Source organism: Salvelinus sp. IW2-2015, linkage group LG5 (assembly GCF_002910315.2).
Source record: "Salvelinus sp. IW2-2015 linkage group LG5, ASM291031v2, whole genome shotgun sequence".
Taxonomy (NCBI): domain Eukaryota; kingdom Metazoa; phylum Chordata; class Actinopteri; order Salmoniformes; family Salmonidae; genus Salvelinus; species Salvelinus sp. IW2-2015.
The window spans coordinates 19,375,047-19,388,494 of record NC_036844.1 but is presented as its reverse complement, the minus strand read 5'-3'; the positions used below and the strand labels follow the sequence as shown (position 1 = coordinate 19,388,494).

Genomic DNA, 13,448 nt, shown 5'->3' with positions numbered 1-13,448 from the left:
TGCCTGGGGCACAGAGGACACGCACATACAGTATATTGGACAGATATAGCACTTATGAGAGAAACTAATGAGTCATCAGTAATCGTGTAAGAAAAGATTGTCCAATAGCACAATCTATATTTAATAGAAGAGGATGTCACTGTTTCTTACGGATAGGGGACCCCTGTTTGTCATATAACGCTCTATTTAGAACAGTGTGTCTGTTTCCAGACCATGCTTGTATTGACTGTCTAGCCACGCCATGGACTGTCTAATTGGGCTGTGTGCTGTCACTACCTGGGTACTAATGTGACTATCATAAACTAATCTCTGCTGTCTGATGAGTCTAAGTCTAATCAGTGCACGCACACACACACACACACACACACACACACACACACACACACACACACACACACACACACACACACACACACACACACACACACACACACACACACACAGCCAAAAGTGTGACCATGGTGAACTGATATCCCCTATGGGATAAGTCCCAACACATATCCCCTCTGCTCTGTCTGTTGTGGACTATGTCTGTATCACTTCACAGAGGTGGACTCAGACTGTGTCACTGATTTCATCCTCAACACACCACATCATGTCACACTGCCATTATTACTCTGTATCACTCACACATGGCACCCTATTCCCTATTTAGTGCACTAGTTTTGACCAGGGCCCATTGGTCCCCGGTCAAAAGTAGTGCACTATATAGGGAATAGGGTGCCATTTGGGATGCAACTTCATATGGTATTCCACTCATATTGTATTAACCCCCTTCTCTGGACCTACTCCTATACAACATCACATAGATATGACTGACTGTTTCACCTCCATCACTCCATCACTCAACCCCTCACACATCTTTCTTCTCTGGTTAGAAAATCATCACATACCTAACCTGTAAGACATGTCCTATGTCCTAATCCTCTCTAGGTGGTAAATGGGTCAGTCCAGAAAAACAGCTGCTGCCCCCGGAAACAAGCACATGCACGCACGTGCACACACTTGCACACACACACACACACACACGCACGGACACAAACACGCACACACACGCACACAAGCATGCACACACACACACAGTGAGAGGATGTAAGGATAGGCAACAGGATAGAAACAAAACCAGGGACAAACAGAGAAAAGCGTATTCCCTGATTGATTGATTGAGGGATAAAAGAGTGCGAGCTCATCCCTCTCTTTCATGTTGCTGGGAGAATAAAACCCTAATGGATGGCAGGTGTGGAGGCCATACACATAATGAAGCTGGAAAGCAATAGGACCACAGCTGGATAATATAGGACATAGTGTCTGTCTGTCTGTTCAAACCTTCCACTCAGGAGAAATAAGGATAGAGATTATGAAAGCTTGCTGAAACAATGGATCATACAGGTACTGTTGGATGGATTATTTTGATAAAGGGTTGTTCAAGATACAGGTTTCCTTTTCTCTAGTGAACAGGTAGGATCAGGTTCCCGAACAATGTAACCTTTCCTTTTACAGTCTGCTAATTACTAAGTAATTACTAGGTAAATGCATAGTAACAAAAATGAAATACGTAGTAACAATTTAGTCTTAAACATATCTATTAGGAACCAAAGAAGTAAAAACGACATAATTATTAAATACAAAATTACAAAATGTAATTACAGTATGTAGGTAACTACAAGTAAGAAGGATAGGTACAATTAAGTACCAGCTAATTACTATATATAAGTACCAGCAAATACCTAGTCACGCCACTATTTCAATGTAATATATAAGAAACACCAAGGAACATAAAGCCACAATATTATATAGTCACAAAATGATATACAGTAGTAACACATTTTGTCCAAAAGGTAAGTACAAAAACCAGCATATTACTATGTAAATACATAGTCACACCAGTCTCTTTCAAAAGTAATACCTAAGAATCACCAATGAACATAAATGGTAATGAAAAAATTTATGACCATGTAATTTCTAAAGAAATACATTAAAGTCTTCCTCTTGTGTTGATATTCTCTCCTGTGGATTTCATGTACATTCATAATAACAGGGCTGTAAAATGAAGTGGTTTCTGTTTCCATGCAGATACAATGTAATTACTTGTGAGGTACCACTGCATTGAACGAAGAGAACAAAGTGACCCAGTTTGTCAAAGTGGGGACATTTTTCACAATAAAGACAAACACACAATTCACAGTGAAGTTCATTTAATGAAAATCAACCAAACAAACCTTAGTAGATACACATTTGTACTCACAATCATAAAGAGCTAGCATAACAACAAAAGTGAATAGCATTTATTTATATGTAAATATGTGAAAAAAAATTACATTAGCTACATACAACAAGATATTGTATCTACATGACATGAATATAAAGTCTACAAATATGACTGAATAGAATGACTGAATACATTCCAACCACGAGCTAACATGGAAGATTTTTAGCCAAAGCAAATTGACTTGCTGAAATAGCTAGCTATCTATCTGACCATTTTACTTGACAAAAATTGCCACAAAATAACTGTAAACAGAGTATACGCAAACTATGCATACATGAAATGTTTCCACAAGCATATTACATCATAAGAAAACAATATCTTAACACTCAAAAGAGCGAGCTAGATATCTTCTGTACAAAATGATGCTAAATTACAACCAAAGCGGGAGCTAGCATTCAATGTAATGCCAATACTGATTAATTGGCTTAATTAGCCTAGCACGTTGGCAGACTTTAGACGCCCTTCATTCTTAAAATAAAAAAAGTGCACCTGAAATTTGATGAGGTGTTTTTGCATCCATTGGCGCAAATACACTTCCTTGTGTGAAAAATACTATATGAGGTGTTATTGCATAACACTAAAAGTGTTATCTAACACTGACAAGTGTAGCAGCGTTCGCACTAAGCACACTGTTAATTAAACACTGGAAAGTGTGGACGCATATACACACTGGCCCACTGTTGATTCAACACTGAAGAATTTTCTGTGTAGTCATCACAATCTCACAAAATCTATTGCTTAAAACAGATCAATATATTGAGTTTATTCAAATACAATATCGATGTGAGTGATTAATTTGCACACGCTGTAGAGTACAGTAGAACAAGCTTATCAATTCCAGTCTGGAGTGATCGCTTGGTAAAAGTTGCAGCGTGTGCAGTTTATAAAGAACTAATTTAGCAAAGTACAGGTTATCGGAACACAAGTGTGACACGTGTGAGTAGGGAGTATATTTTATGTATTGGTTTTCAAAATACAACAACATATTTCAGCATATTGATTATGAATTTGGACATTTAAAACCAGTGTTTTGACACTCGGCTATAAATCAAAAACAGGAAGCAGCAACAGTACCAATGTTTTAGTAATATAAATGGTACTTTTAAGATTATATTTCAACAGGAATCTAATTAATCAGGTAAAACTACTGAATGAGCCCAAAGATGTGCTATGATTTTTTGATTTATTGAGTGAAATCATGAAAACGCGTTTGTCTCGTGAAAACACGTTTGTAAGTGTGAAGGTGGTACCATGTAACAACAGGTTAAGATCACGGACATATTTTCTGTTGTCTTCATGGAATGAAGTCATCCAATGTAGTGGTACTTCACGTGTACCTACTTTGTATCTACCTGGAAATAGACACCACTTCATTTTACAGCCATGTTACTAAATACATACCTAATAACTACAGGAAAATACTTGGTATGCTTATGTCTACACAATAACAATCATAAAGAGGGATAATTGACCTGCAAGTGTTTGGTATTAACAATGGCTTCATTTTACAGCTCTCTTACCACCTATATACCCTGTAAGTGTGAACATGGTAACATGTAACAAAAGGGTAAGATCATGGACAGATTTGCTGTTGTCGTCATGGGATGGAGTCGTCCAATGCACAAGTAACTACATTGTACCTACGTGGAAACAGACACCACTTCATTTTACAGCCCTCTTACCATGAACATACAGTGCATTTGGAAAGTATTCAGACCCCTTGACTTTTTCCACATTGTGTTACGTTACAACCTTATTCTAAAATTGATTAAAATGTTTTTTTTACCTCATCAATCTACACACAATACCCCATAATGACAAAGCAAAAACATAAGTATTCAGACCCTTTAATCAGTACTTAGTTAAAGCACCTTTGGCAGAGATTAGAGCCTTATGTCTTCTTGAGTATGACGCTACAAGCTTGGCACAAGCTTGCCTTTCTAAATCAAGTTGTAGAAACATCTCAAGGATGATCAATGGAAACTGGATGCACCTGAGCTCAATTTGGCAAGTTTCTCCCATTCTTCTCTGTCAGGTTGGATGGGGAGCATCGCAGCACAACTATTTTCAGGTCTCTCCAGAGATGTTCGATCGGGTTCAAGTCTGAGGTCCTGAGCGCTCTGGAGCAGGTTTTCATCAAGGATCTCTCTGTACTTTGCTCCATTCATCTTTCCCTCAGTGCTGATTAGTCTCCCAGTCCGTGCCGCTGAAAAACATCCCCACAGCATGATTCTGCCACCACCATGCTTCACCGTAGGGATGGTGCCAGGTTACCTCCAGATGTGACGCTTGGCGTTCAGTCCAAAGAGTTGAATCTTGGTTTCATCAGATCAGAGAATCTTGTTTCTCATGGTCTGAGTCCTTTAGATATATAAATATAGACAGGTGTTTGCCTTTCTAAATCAAGTTGTAGAAACATCTCAAGAATGATCAATGGAAACTGGATGCACCTGAGCTCAATTTTGAGTCTCATAGCAAAGGGTCTGAATACTTATGTAAATAAGGTATTTCAGTTTTTTATTTTTAATACATTTGCAAAAATAAGTAAAAACCTGTTTTCGTTTTGTCATTAGGGTATTGTGTGTAGATTGATTTTTATTTTATTTGAATTAGGCTGTAACGTTTCAAAATGTGGAAAGAGGGAAAGGGTCTGAATTCTTTCCGAATGCACTGTAAATGGTAACTAAAGGTAAAGTATATAGAAACAACAGGAGAGAATATCAACACAAGAGGATGACTTGAAGGTATTTATTTAGTAATTTTGTGGGAATAAATGATAAATTACCATGTATGTTCGTTGGTGTTTCCTATGTATTTACCTAGTAAATCATTTGTAATTAACGGGCTGTAAAATTAAGTGTTACCCATAACGGTGCTTGGAGTAGTGCACCTCCATCACAACATCCAAGCAAACCCAAAGAGCTTGGTGAGTTACAAGCTACATGGGAGTACTCCATAGTCATATGAAGATCTACATAGCAGCTGATAAGCATGATAAAGCATGATAAGCGTGTGTGTGATGGTGCCGACAGCAACATCTTACAAATTACAACCCAACTTTGCTAAGTGTAGCTTTACTTTTTTTGTGCAGAAAGTTCCTGCTATTATCACATACAGTGGGGAGAACAAGTATTTGATACACTGCCGATTTTGCAGGTTTTCCTACTTACAAAGCATGTAGAGGTCTGTAATTTTTATCATAGGTACACTTCAACTGTGAGAGACGGAATCTAAAACAAAAATCCAGAAAATCACATTGTATGATTTTTAAGTAATTCATTTGCATTTTATTGCATGACATAAGTATTTGATCACCTACCAACCAGTAAGAATTCCGGCTCTCACAGACCTGTTAGTTTTCTTTAAGAAGCCCTCCTGTTCTCCACTCATTACCTGTATTAACTGCACCTGTTTGAACTCGTTACCTGTATAAAAGACACCTGTCCACACACTCAATCAAACAGACTCCAACCTCTCCACAATGGCCAAGACCAGAGAGCTGTGTAAGGACATCAAGGCTAAAATTGTAGACCTGACACAGGCTGGGATGGCTACAGGACAATAGGCAAGCAGCTTGGTGAGAAGGCAACAACTGTTGGCGCAATTATCAGAAAATAGAAGAAAATAGAAGAAGTTCAAGATGATGGTCAATCACCCTCGGTCTGGGGCTCCATGCAAGATCTCACCTCGTGGGGCATCAATGAATCATGAGGAAGGTGAGGGATCAGCCCAGAACTACACGGCAGGACCTGGTCAATGACCTGAAGAGAGCTGGGACCACAGTCTCAAAGAAAACCATTAGTAACACACTACGCCGTCATGGATTAAAATCCTGCAGCGCACACAGGTCCCCCTGCTCAAGCAGGCGCATGTCCAGGCCCGTCTGAAGTTTGCCAAATGACCATCTGGATGATCCAGAGGAGGAATGGGAGAAGGTCATGTGGTCTGATGAATCAAAAATAGAGCTTTTTTGTCTAAACTCCACTCGCCGTGTTTGGAGGAAGAAGAAGGATGAGTACAACCCCAAGAACACCATCCAACCGTGAAGCATGGAGGTGGAAACATCATTCTTTGGGGATGCTTTTCTGCAAAGGGGACAGGACGACTGCACCGTATTGAGGGGAGGATGGATGGGCCATGTATTGCGAGATCTTAGCCAACAACCTCCTTCCCTCAGTAAGAGCATTGATGATGGGTCCTGGCTGGGTCTTCCAGCATGACAACGACCCGAAACACACAGCCAGGGCAACTAAGGAGTGGCTCCGTAAGAAGTATCTCAAGGTCCTGGAGTGGCCTAGCCAGTCTCCAGACCTGAACCCAATAGAAAATCTTTGGAGGAGCTGAAAGTCCGTATTGCCCAGCGACAGCCCCAAACCTGAAGGATCTGGGAGAAGGTCTGTATGGAGAGGGCCAAAATCCTGCTGCAGTGTGGTGCAAACCTGGTCAAGAACTACAGGAACGTATGATCTCTGTAATTGCAAACAAAGGATTCAGTACCAAATATTAAGTTCTGCTTTTCTGATGTATCAAATACTTATGTCATGCAATAAAATGCTAATTAATTACTTAAAAATCATACAATGTGATTTTCTGATTTTTGTTTTAGATTCCGTCTCTCACAGTTGAAGTGTACCTATGATAAAAATTACAGACCTCTACATGCTTTGTAAGTAGGAAAACCTGCAAAATCGGCAGTGTATCAAATACTTGTTCTCCCCACTGTATGACCGCCAAGCACTTCTGGACATAAGTTCAACAGTTACTAACCTCGACTTTGACTTCTCAGCTCAGCTGTTCCCTTGTTCATATCGGACCACATTTCTTTATTTCACGGGCTACCAAAACACTGCAAGCTTCGACGCAACAGACAAGCTGGCATCCTGGTGAGACTGAGACGAAGAGAAAATCGTCCGGCAGGCCCCTCGGTTCTATTGGCAAATGTCCAGTCACTCGAGATAAGATGGATGAGCTTTGTTCGAGAGGCTGCTATCAAAGAGACTTGAAAAGCTGCAATATTATATGCCTTGCAGAGACGTGGCTGGATGACTCTATGTATGTAGTACAACAGTGGTTTCTCCATGCAGCGGCACGATCGTAAGAAGGCGGCCTCGTGCAAGTCCAAAGGGGGAGGGTTGTGAAGAAAATCTCAAGCTTTTGCTCACCTGATATAGAATACCTCATAGAAAGCTGCAGGCCCTTTTATCTACGTAGAGAGTTCTCATCAACAATTATCATCGATGTCTCCCTCCAAAAGCCAACACCACTTTGGCACTCAACAAACTATATGGGGCCATAAACAAACAAGAAACCACTCACCCAGAGGCAGCGGTTCTGGTGCGCGAAGACTTTAACGCAGGGAGACTTAAAACCATTCTACCTCACTTCTACCAACACGCCTCCTGTGCCACTAGGGGCACTAAAACTCTAGACCACTTTTACTCTACCCTCAGAAACCCATACAAGGCCCTGCCTCGTCTTCCCTTCTGACCACCACTCTATTCTCCTGCTTCCTGTTTACAAACAACAAATGCTCAAACAGGAAGTACCCGTGTGTGGTCCAATGAAGCAGACGTGAGGCTAGTAGAAACTGGGATATGTTCCGGCATTCATTCGATGGCATTGAGGAGTTTACAACAGTCACAGGCTTTATCAATAAGTGCATAGACGACCTCATCCCCAAAGTGACTATACGAACGTATCCAAACCAAAAACGTGCGTAAATTTTTATTTATTTATTTATTCATCCCTTGTTCTCCCCAATTTCATGGTATCCAATTGGTAGTTACAGTCTGATCTCATCGCTGCAACTCCCGTATGGACTCGAGAGAGAGGGAAAGGTCGAGAGCCGTGCGTCCACCAAAACACAACCCAACCAAGCAGCACTGCTTCTTGACACAATGCCCGCTTAACCTGGAAGCCAGCTACACCAAAGTGTCGGAGGAAACACCGTACACCTGGCGACCATGTCAGCATGCATGCGCCCAGCCCGCCACAGGAGTTGCTAGAGAGCGAAGGGACAAGGACATCCCTGCCAGCCAAACCCTCCCCTAACCCAGATGATGCTGGGTCAATTGTGCGCCGCCCCATGGGTCTCCCGGTCGTGGCTGGCTGTGACAGAGGCTGGACTCGAACCAGGATTTCTAATGGCACAGCTAGCACTGCGATGTAGTGCCTTAGACCACTGCACCACTCGGGAAGCCCTGCGTAAAACTTTTAAACAGGTTAACACTCAAAATAACATGGAGCGATCTCAAAGCAGGCACAGACATTTTCAATCTCTCCTTGTCCCAGTCTGTAAACCTAACATGTTTCAAGATGACCACCATCGTCCCTGTTCTCAACAACTGGAAGGTAACCTGCCTAAATGACTATCGCCCTGTACCACTCAAATGTCTAATTTTCACAAGTAATCACACACCTGAGTCAATACTTTGTAGAAGCACCTTTGGCAGCGATGACAGATGTGAGTCTCTGAGATCTTTCCACACCTGGAATGTGCAACATTTGCCCATTGTTTTTTTCTAAATTCTTCAAGCTCTGTCAAATTGGCTGTTGATCATTGCTAAATAATTTTCAGGTCTTGCCATAGTGTAAATGTTCAAATAGATTTAAGTCAAAACTGTAACTCGGCCACTCAGGAACATTCACTGTCATCTTGGTAAGCAACTCCAGTGTAGATTTGGCCTTGTGTTTTAGGTTATTGTCTTGCTGAAAGGTTAATTATTCTCCCAGTGTTTGGTGGAAAGCAGACTAAACCAGGTTTTCTTCTAGGATTTTGCCTTTGCTTAGCTCTATTCCCTTTCAATCCTGGGAACTCCTCAGTCCTTAATGATTACAAGCATACCCATAACATGATGCAGCCATCACTATGCTTGAAAATATGGAGAGTGGTACTCAGTAATGTGTTGTATTGGATTTGTCACAAACATAACACTTTGTACTCAGGACTAAAAGGTAATTAGAGTGCTACGTTTTTTGCACTATTACTATAGTGCATTGTTGCAAATAGGATACATGTTTTAGAACAGCGGCGTCTGGTAAGACAAGGGGCGGTGGACTATTTATTTTTGTAAATAACAGCTGGTGCACAATATCTAAGGAAGTCTCGAGGTTTTGCTCGCCTGAGGTAGAGTATCTCATGATAAGCTGTAGACCACACTATCTACCTAGAGTGTTTTCATCTGTATTTTTCATAGCTGTCTACATACCACCACAGACGGATGCTGGCACTAAGACCACACTGAATGAGCTGTATTCCGCCATAAGCAAACAGGAAAACGCTCACCCAGAAGCGGCGCTCCAAGTAGCCGAAGACTTTAATGCAGGGAAAAAAACTCTGGACCACCTTTACTCCACACACAGAGACGCATACAAAGCTCTCCCTCACCCTCCATTTGGCAAATATGACCATAATTCTATCCTTCTGATTCATGCTTCCAAGAAAGAATTAAAGCAGGAAGCACCAGTGACTTGATCAATAAAAAAAGTGGTCAGATGAAGCAGATGCTAATCTACAGGACTGTTTTGCTAACACAGACTGGAATGTGTTCCGGGATTCTTCCGATGGCATTTAGGAGTACACCACATCATTCACTGGCTTCATCAATAAGTGCATCGATGATGTCGTCCCCACAGTGACCGTACGTACATTCCCCAACCAGAAGCCATGGATTACAGACAACATCTGTCACGTTCCTGACCTGTTTTCTCTTGTTTTGTATGTCTTTATTGGTCAGGGCGTGAGTGTTGGGTGGGTAGTCTATGTTTTGTATTTCTATGTTGGGTTTTGTGTTCGGCCTGGTATGATTCTCAATTAGAGACAGGTGTGTATCGTTTGTCTCTGATTGAGAGTCATACTAAGGCAGCCAGGGTTTCACTGGGGTTTTGTGGGTGTTTGTTCCTGTGTCAGTGTTTGGGCCACACAGGACGGTTGAAGGTTAGTCACGTTTGTTGTTTTGTAGTTTTGTAGTGTCTTGTTTGCTGTTTTCATTAAAAGTATGATTAATCACCAATCCGCATCTTGGTCCGATCCATGCTCCTCCTCGTCTGAGGAGGAGAACAACAATGACTGCCTTTACAACATCCGAACAAGCTAGATATATGGCACCAAATACTACACTTCTGATTGCTTTAGGTAATACACAGAGTATAAGTTAATTTGTCCCAATACTTTTGGTCCACTAAAATGGGGGGGACTATGTACAGAAAGTGCTTTAATTTCTAAACCGTTCAACCGATATGGATGAAAATACCCTAAAATTCAAGTTGACAATCTGCACTTTAATCTTGTAGTCAATGTATCATTTAAAATCCAAAGTGCAGAAGTACAGAACCAAAACAACAAAATATGTACTGTTTCAATAATTGTGGAGCTCACTGTTTATACACTAAATACACACATTACACTGACACTCTCACACAAAACCCACACACATTCACATACAGTACATTTGCATACAAATACATAACACACACGCATACCGATGCAACACAAACACATGCACACACACACACACACACACCTCGCACACACCTCGCAACCCTGCACATTGATCTGGTACCAGTACCTCCTATACAGAGCTCCATTCTTGTGTATTTTATTACTATTGTGTTTTTTTATTTGTGTTTTTTTACTCTGCATCGTTGAGAAGAGCTTGTAAGCAAGCATTTCACGGTAAAGTCTATATCCGTTGTATTCGGTGCATGTTACAAATACAATTATATTTTATTTGAATTTGATATAAAAAAAAGGATACAGCAGCAGACTGCATTGGAGAAGCACAGTCATACACTGTGCACTGATTGGCTCTGACCACAACCCATGTGCTTCAGCAATGATCCGGTGAGTGAACTGGAGCAGGGATGATTGTGATCACAGATGAGCCAATAAGTGGCAGGATGAGGGTGTGTGTGTGATTCCTACCTGGTCAGCAGGAGGGGCGAACGGCACACTCCTCTGGAGCTGGAGCTGCTTTTCAATGTTGTCCTTCAGACACTGACACACACGTCGCTTCTGGTCAGCAGAGTAAGCTTCCAAACTGAGCAAGCAGTCACACTTCTACACAGCCAGAGAGAGACATGGAGAAAGAGAACCAGAGAGAGATAGAGAGAATGACAGAGAGATAGGGAGAGATAGGGAGAGAGAGAGAGAGAGAGAGAGAGAAAGGGAGGGAGGAAAGGGAGAGTGGGGGACAGAGAAAGGATGAGAGGGGTTGTTATTCTCCTTTCATGCAATACTTAATTCTACTCTTTGTTGCAGGTTTGACAGTTTAGTTGAGAAAAAGGCTTCTTTGTAAATGTGTCTCCATGGTGGCAGGACCTCTGTTTTAGGAGGGAGAGGGAGGGCAAGAGAGAGAGGAAACAAGAGAAAAAAATGAAAGCAAATGAATTATAGAATTAATGAATGATGGCAAATGGGAGTGGGGAACAGCAAGATAGTTTTGGAGAGGTATCGTGCTTAATGGTTTCCTCACCCATGGAGAGATGACAGCAAAAGGCAGTGTGTGTGTGTGTGTGTGTGTGTGTGTGTGTGTGTGTGTGTGTGTGTGTGTGTGTGTGTGTGTGTGGTGCGGTGTTGTGTGCCAAAGGTGTGGAACATATGTTATAATGTGTGCATGTGTGTTATATCCACTTAGTCACAGAGAATTACACTGACCCACTGGTACAGTCCAGGGCAGTGCTGAGCAGCCTGAGAGGGCAGCGAGTGCTTTGAAAGAGGATGAGAACTAAGAAAAGAACTTAGCAAGCCAGAAGTGGCATCCTGTACTGCTGCTGAGTAGTAACAAACAGTAATAGTGCTATTGACTATTGTGCTTTAAATATTAACAACCCCATGGTGTGATATATGACTTGGAGCCAGACTTAGATCATGTGATTTGCTCACTTCAAGTGAAATAGATCTCCGGTCAAACTGATTAAAAGACTTCAAGTTGGGTGCCCCCAAAGAAAGAACATAAATCAATCCATCGCTTTTATTAATGTTCTGGAGGGTAGAATTGAATGTCCCGTATTAACTTCAAGTCGACAGGGATATCGACGTGTAAAGTCTGTTCAAAGGAGATGCTCAGAAAACATCAGAGGGAGAGACTAATGGGAATTTTACGCATATTTGCAATGGATGTGATTTCTTGCTAATGCTGCGGGGATGGAGCTATTGATGGAGTCAATGGGCTGAATGAACATTACAATCAGACTGAGGAAACATCTTTAAAAAAGACCTCTGTGAGTTTCACTGGTTCAAGGTTAACATTTATGCTGGTGTGTTTAAGTGGTGTGTGTATGCGTACAGCATATAAACTACGTATACTCAACTCTATAACCTCTTCTATTAACTACAGTGGATCTGTACAAAGACATGTTGTCGGGGACACACTTTTGGCATTGCCTGTGGCCATGAATCCCGTGAATCCCATGTCCCGCGTCCCGTGTGGCTCAGTTGGTAGAGCATGGCGCTTGCAACGCCAGGGTTGTGGGTTCATTCCCCACGGGGGGACCAGGATGAATATGTATGAACTTTCCAATTTGTAAGTCGCTCTGGATAAGAGCGTCTGCTAAATGACTTAAATGTAATGTAAATGTAAATGAATAGTGTCAATGCATTGTGAGCTGTTGAGTCACCCTTGTGTGTATTTCTGTGAAACACTTGGAGTCATTCCAAAACACACACACGCACACACACTATTCCAAGGATACTGAACATACACCCACAAACTGTTGTTTACGCAGTCTACTCAGAACATCTATGAGAGGAGAAAAAAAAAGTTTATGTCCAGCTTGACAGAGAACCAAACTCTCCCAGATGGATGCCTGGCTCAGATAAGATCATTTCAGTCATATTAATTCCCTGAAGTGAACACAACATAAAATACAAAACATTTCGATACTTAGCTGTCTATTTTTTCCATTCACTCTATCTGCTTTCTTCTCTCTAATGTTTTTGCTTTGTGCCAAGATGTCGTCGACAGCGTGGGTTATTTTGGGAGTTTTTTCCATTTTCTGGAAGTCCTCGGAGATTGACCGGAGTCCTGAACGATTTTCTTGGAGCTAACGCTGTCCTTGTCTGCGACGCATCGTGATGCTCGCTAGCTCGCTTCCATGTCACGACATCTGTCGTTAAGCGGTCCACTGGCCTTCACCACTGTCCATTGAAGTTTGTACACTTTTGCTTTTCTTGTAGGAA

The 13,448-nt window shown here is 41.6% G+C and overlaps 1 protein-coding gene across 1 annotated transcript in view; it reads right to left on the bottom strand.

Annotated features, from left to right (window-relative positions):
* rgs3a (regulator of G protein signaling 3a) overlaps nucleotides 1–11,274 on the bottom strand; it is a 108,125-nt gene extending 96,851 nt beyond the window's left edge. Inside the window, exon 1 of the mRNA XM_023987698.2 lies at nucleotides 11,193–11,274. The gene's annotated coding sequence lies outside the window, so the exon portion shown is untranslated. The remainder of the gene's footprint in view (nucleotides 1–11,192) is intronic.
* Between the last annotated feature and the right edge of the window lie 2,174 nt (nucleotides 11,275–13,448).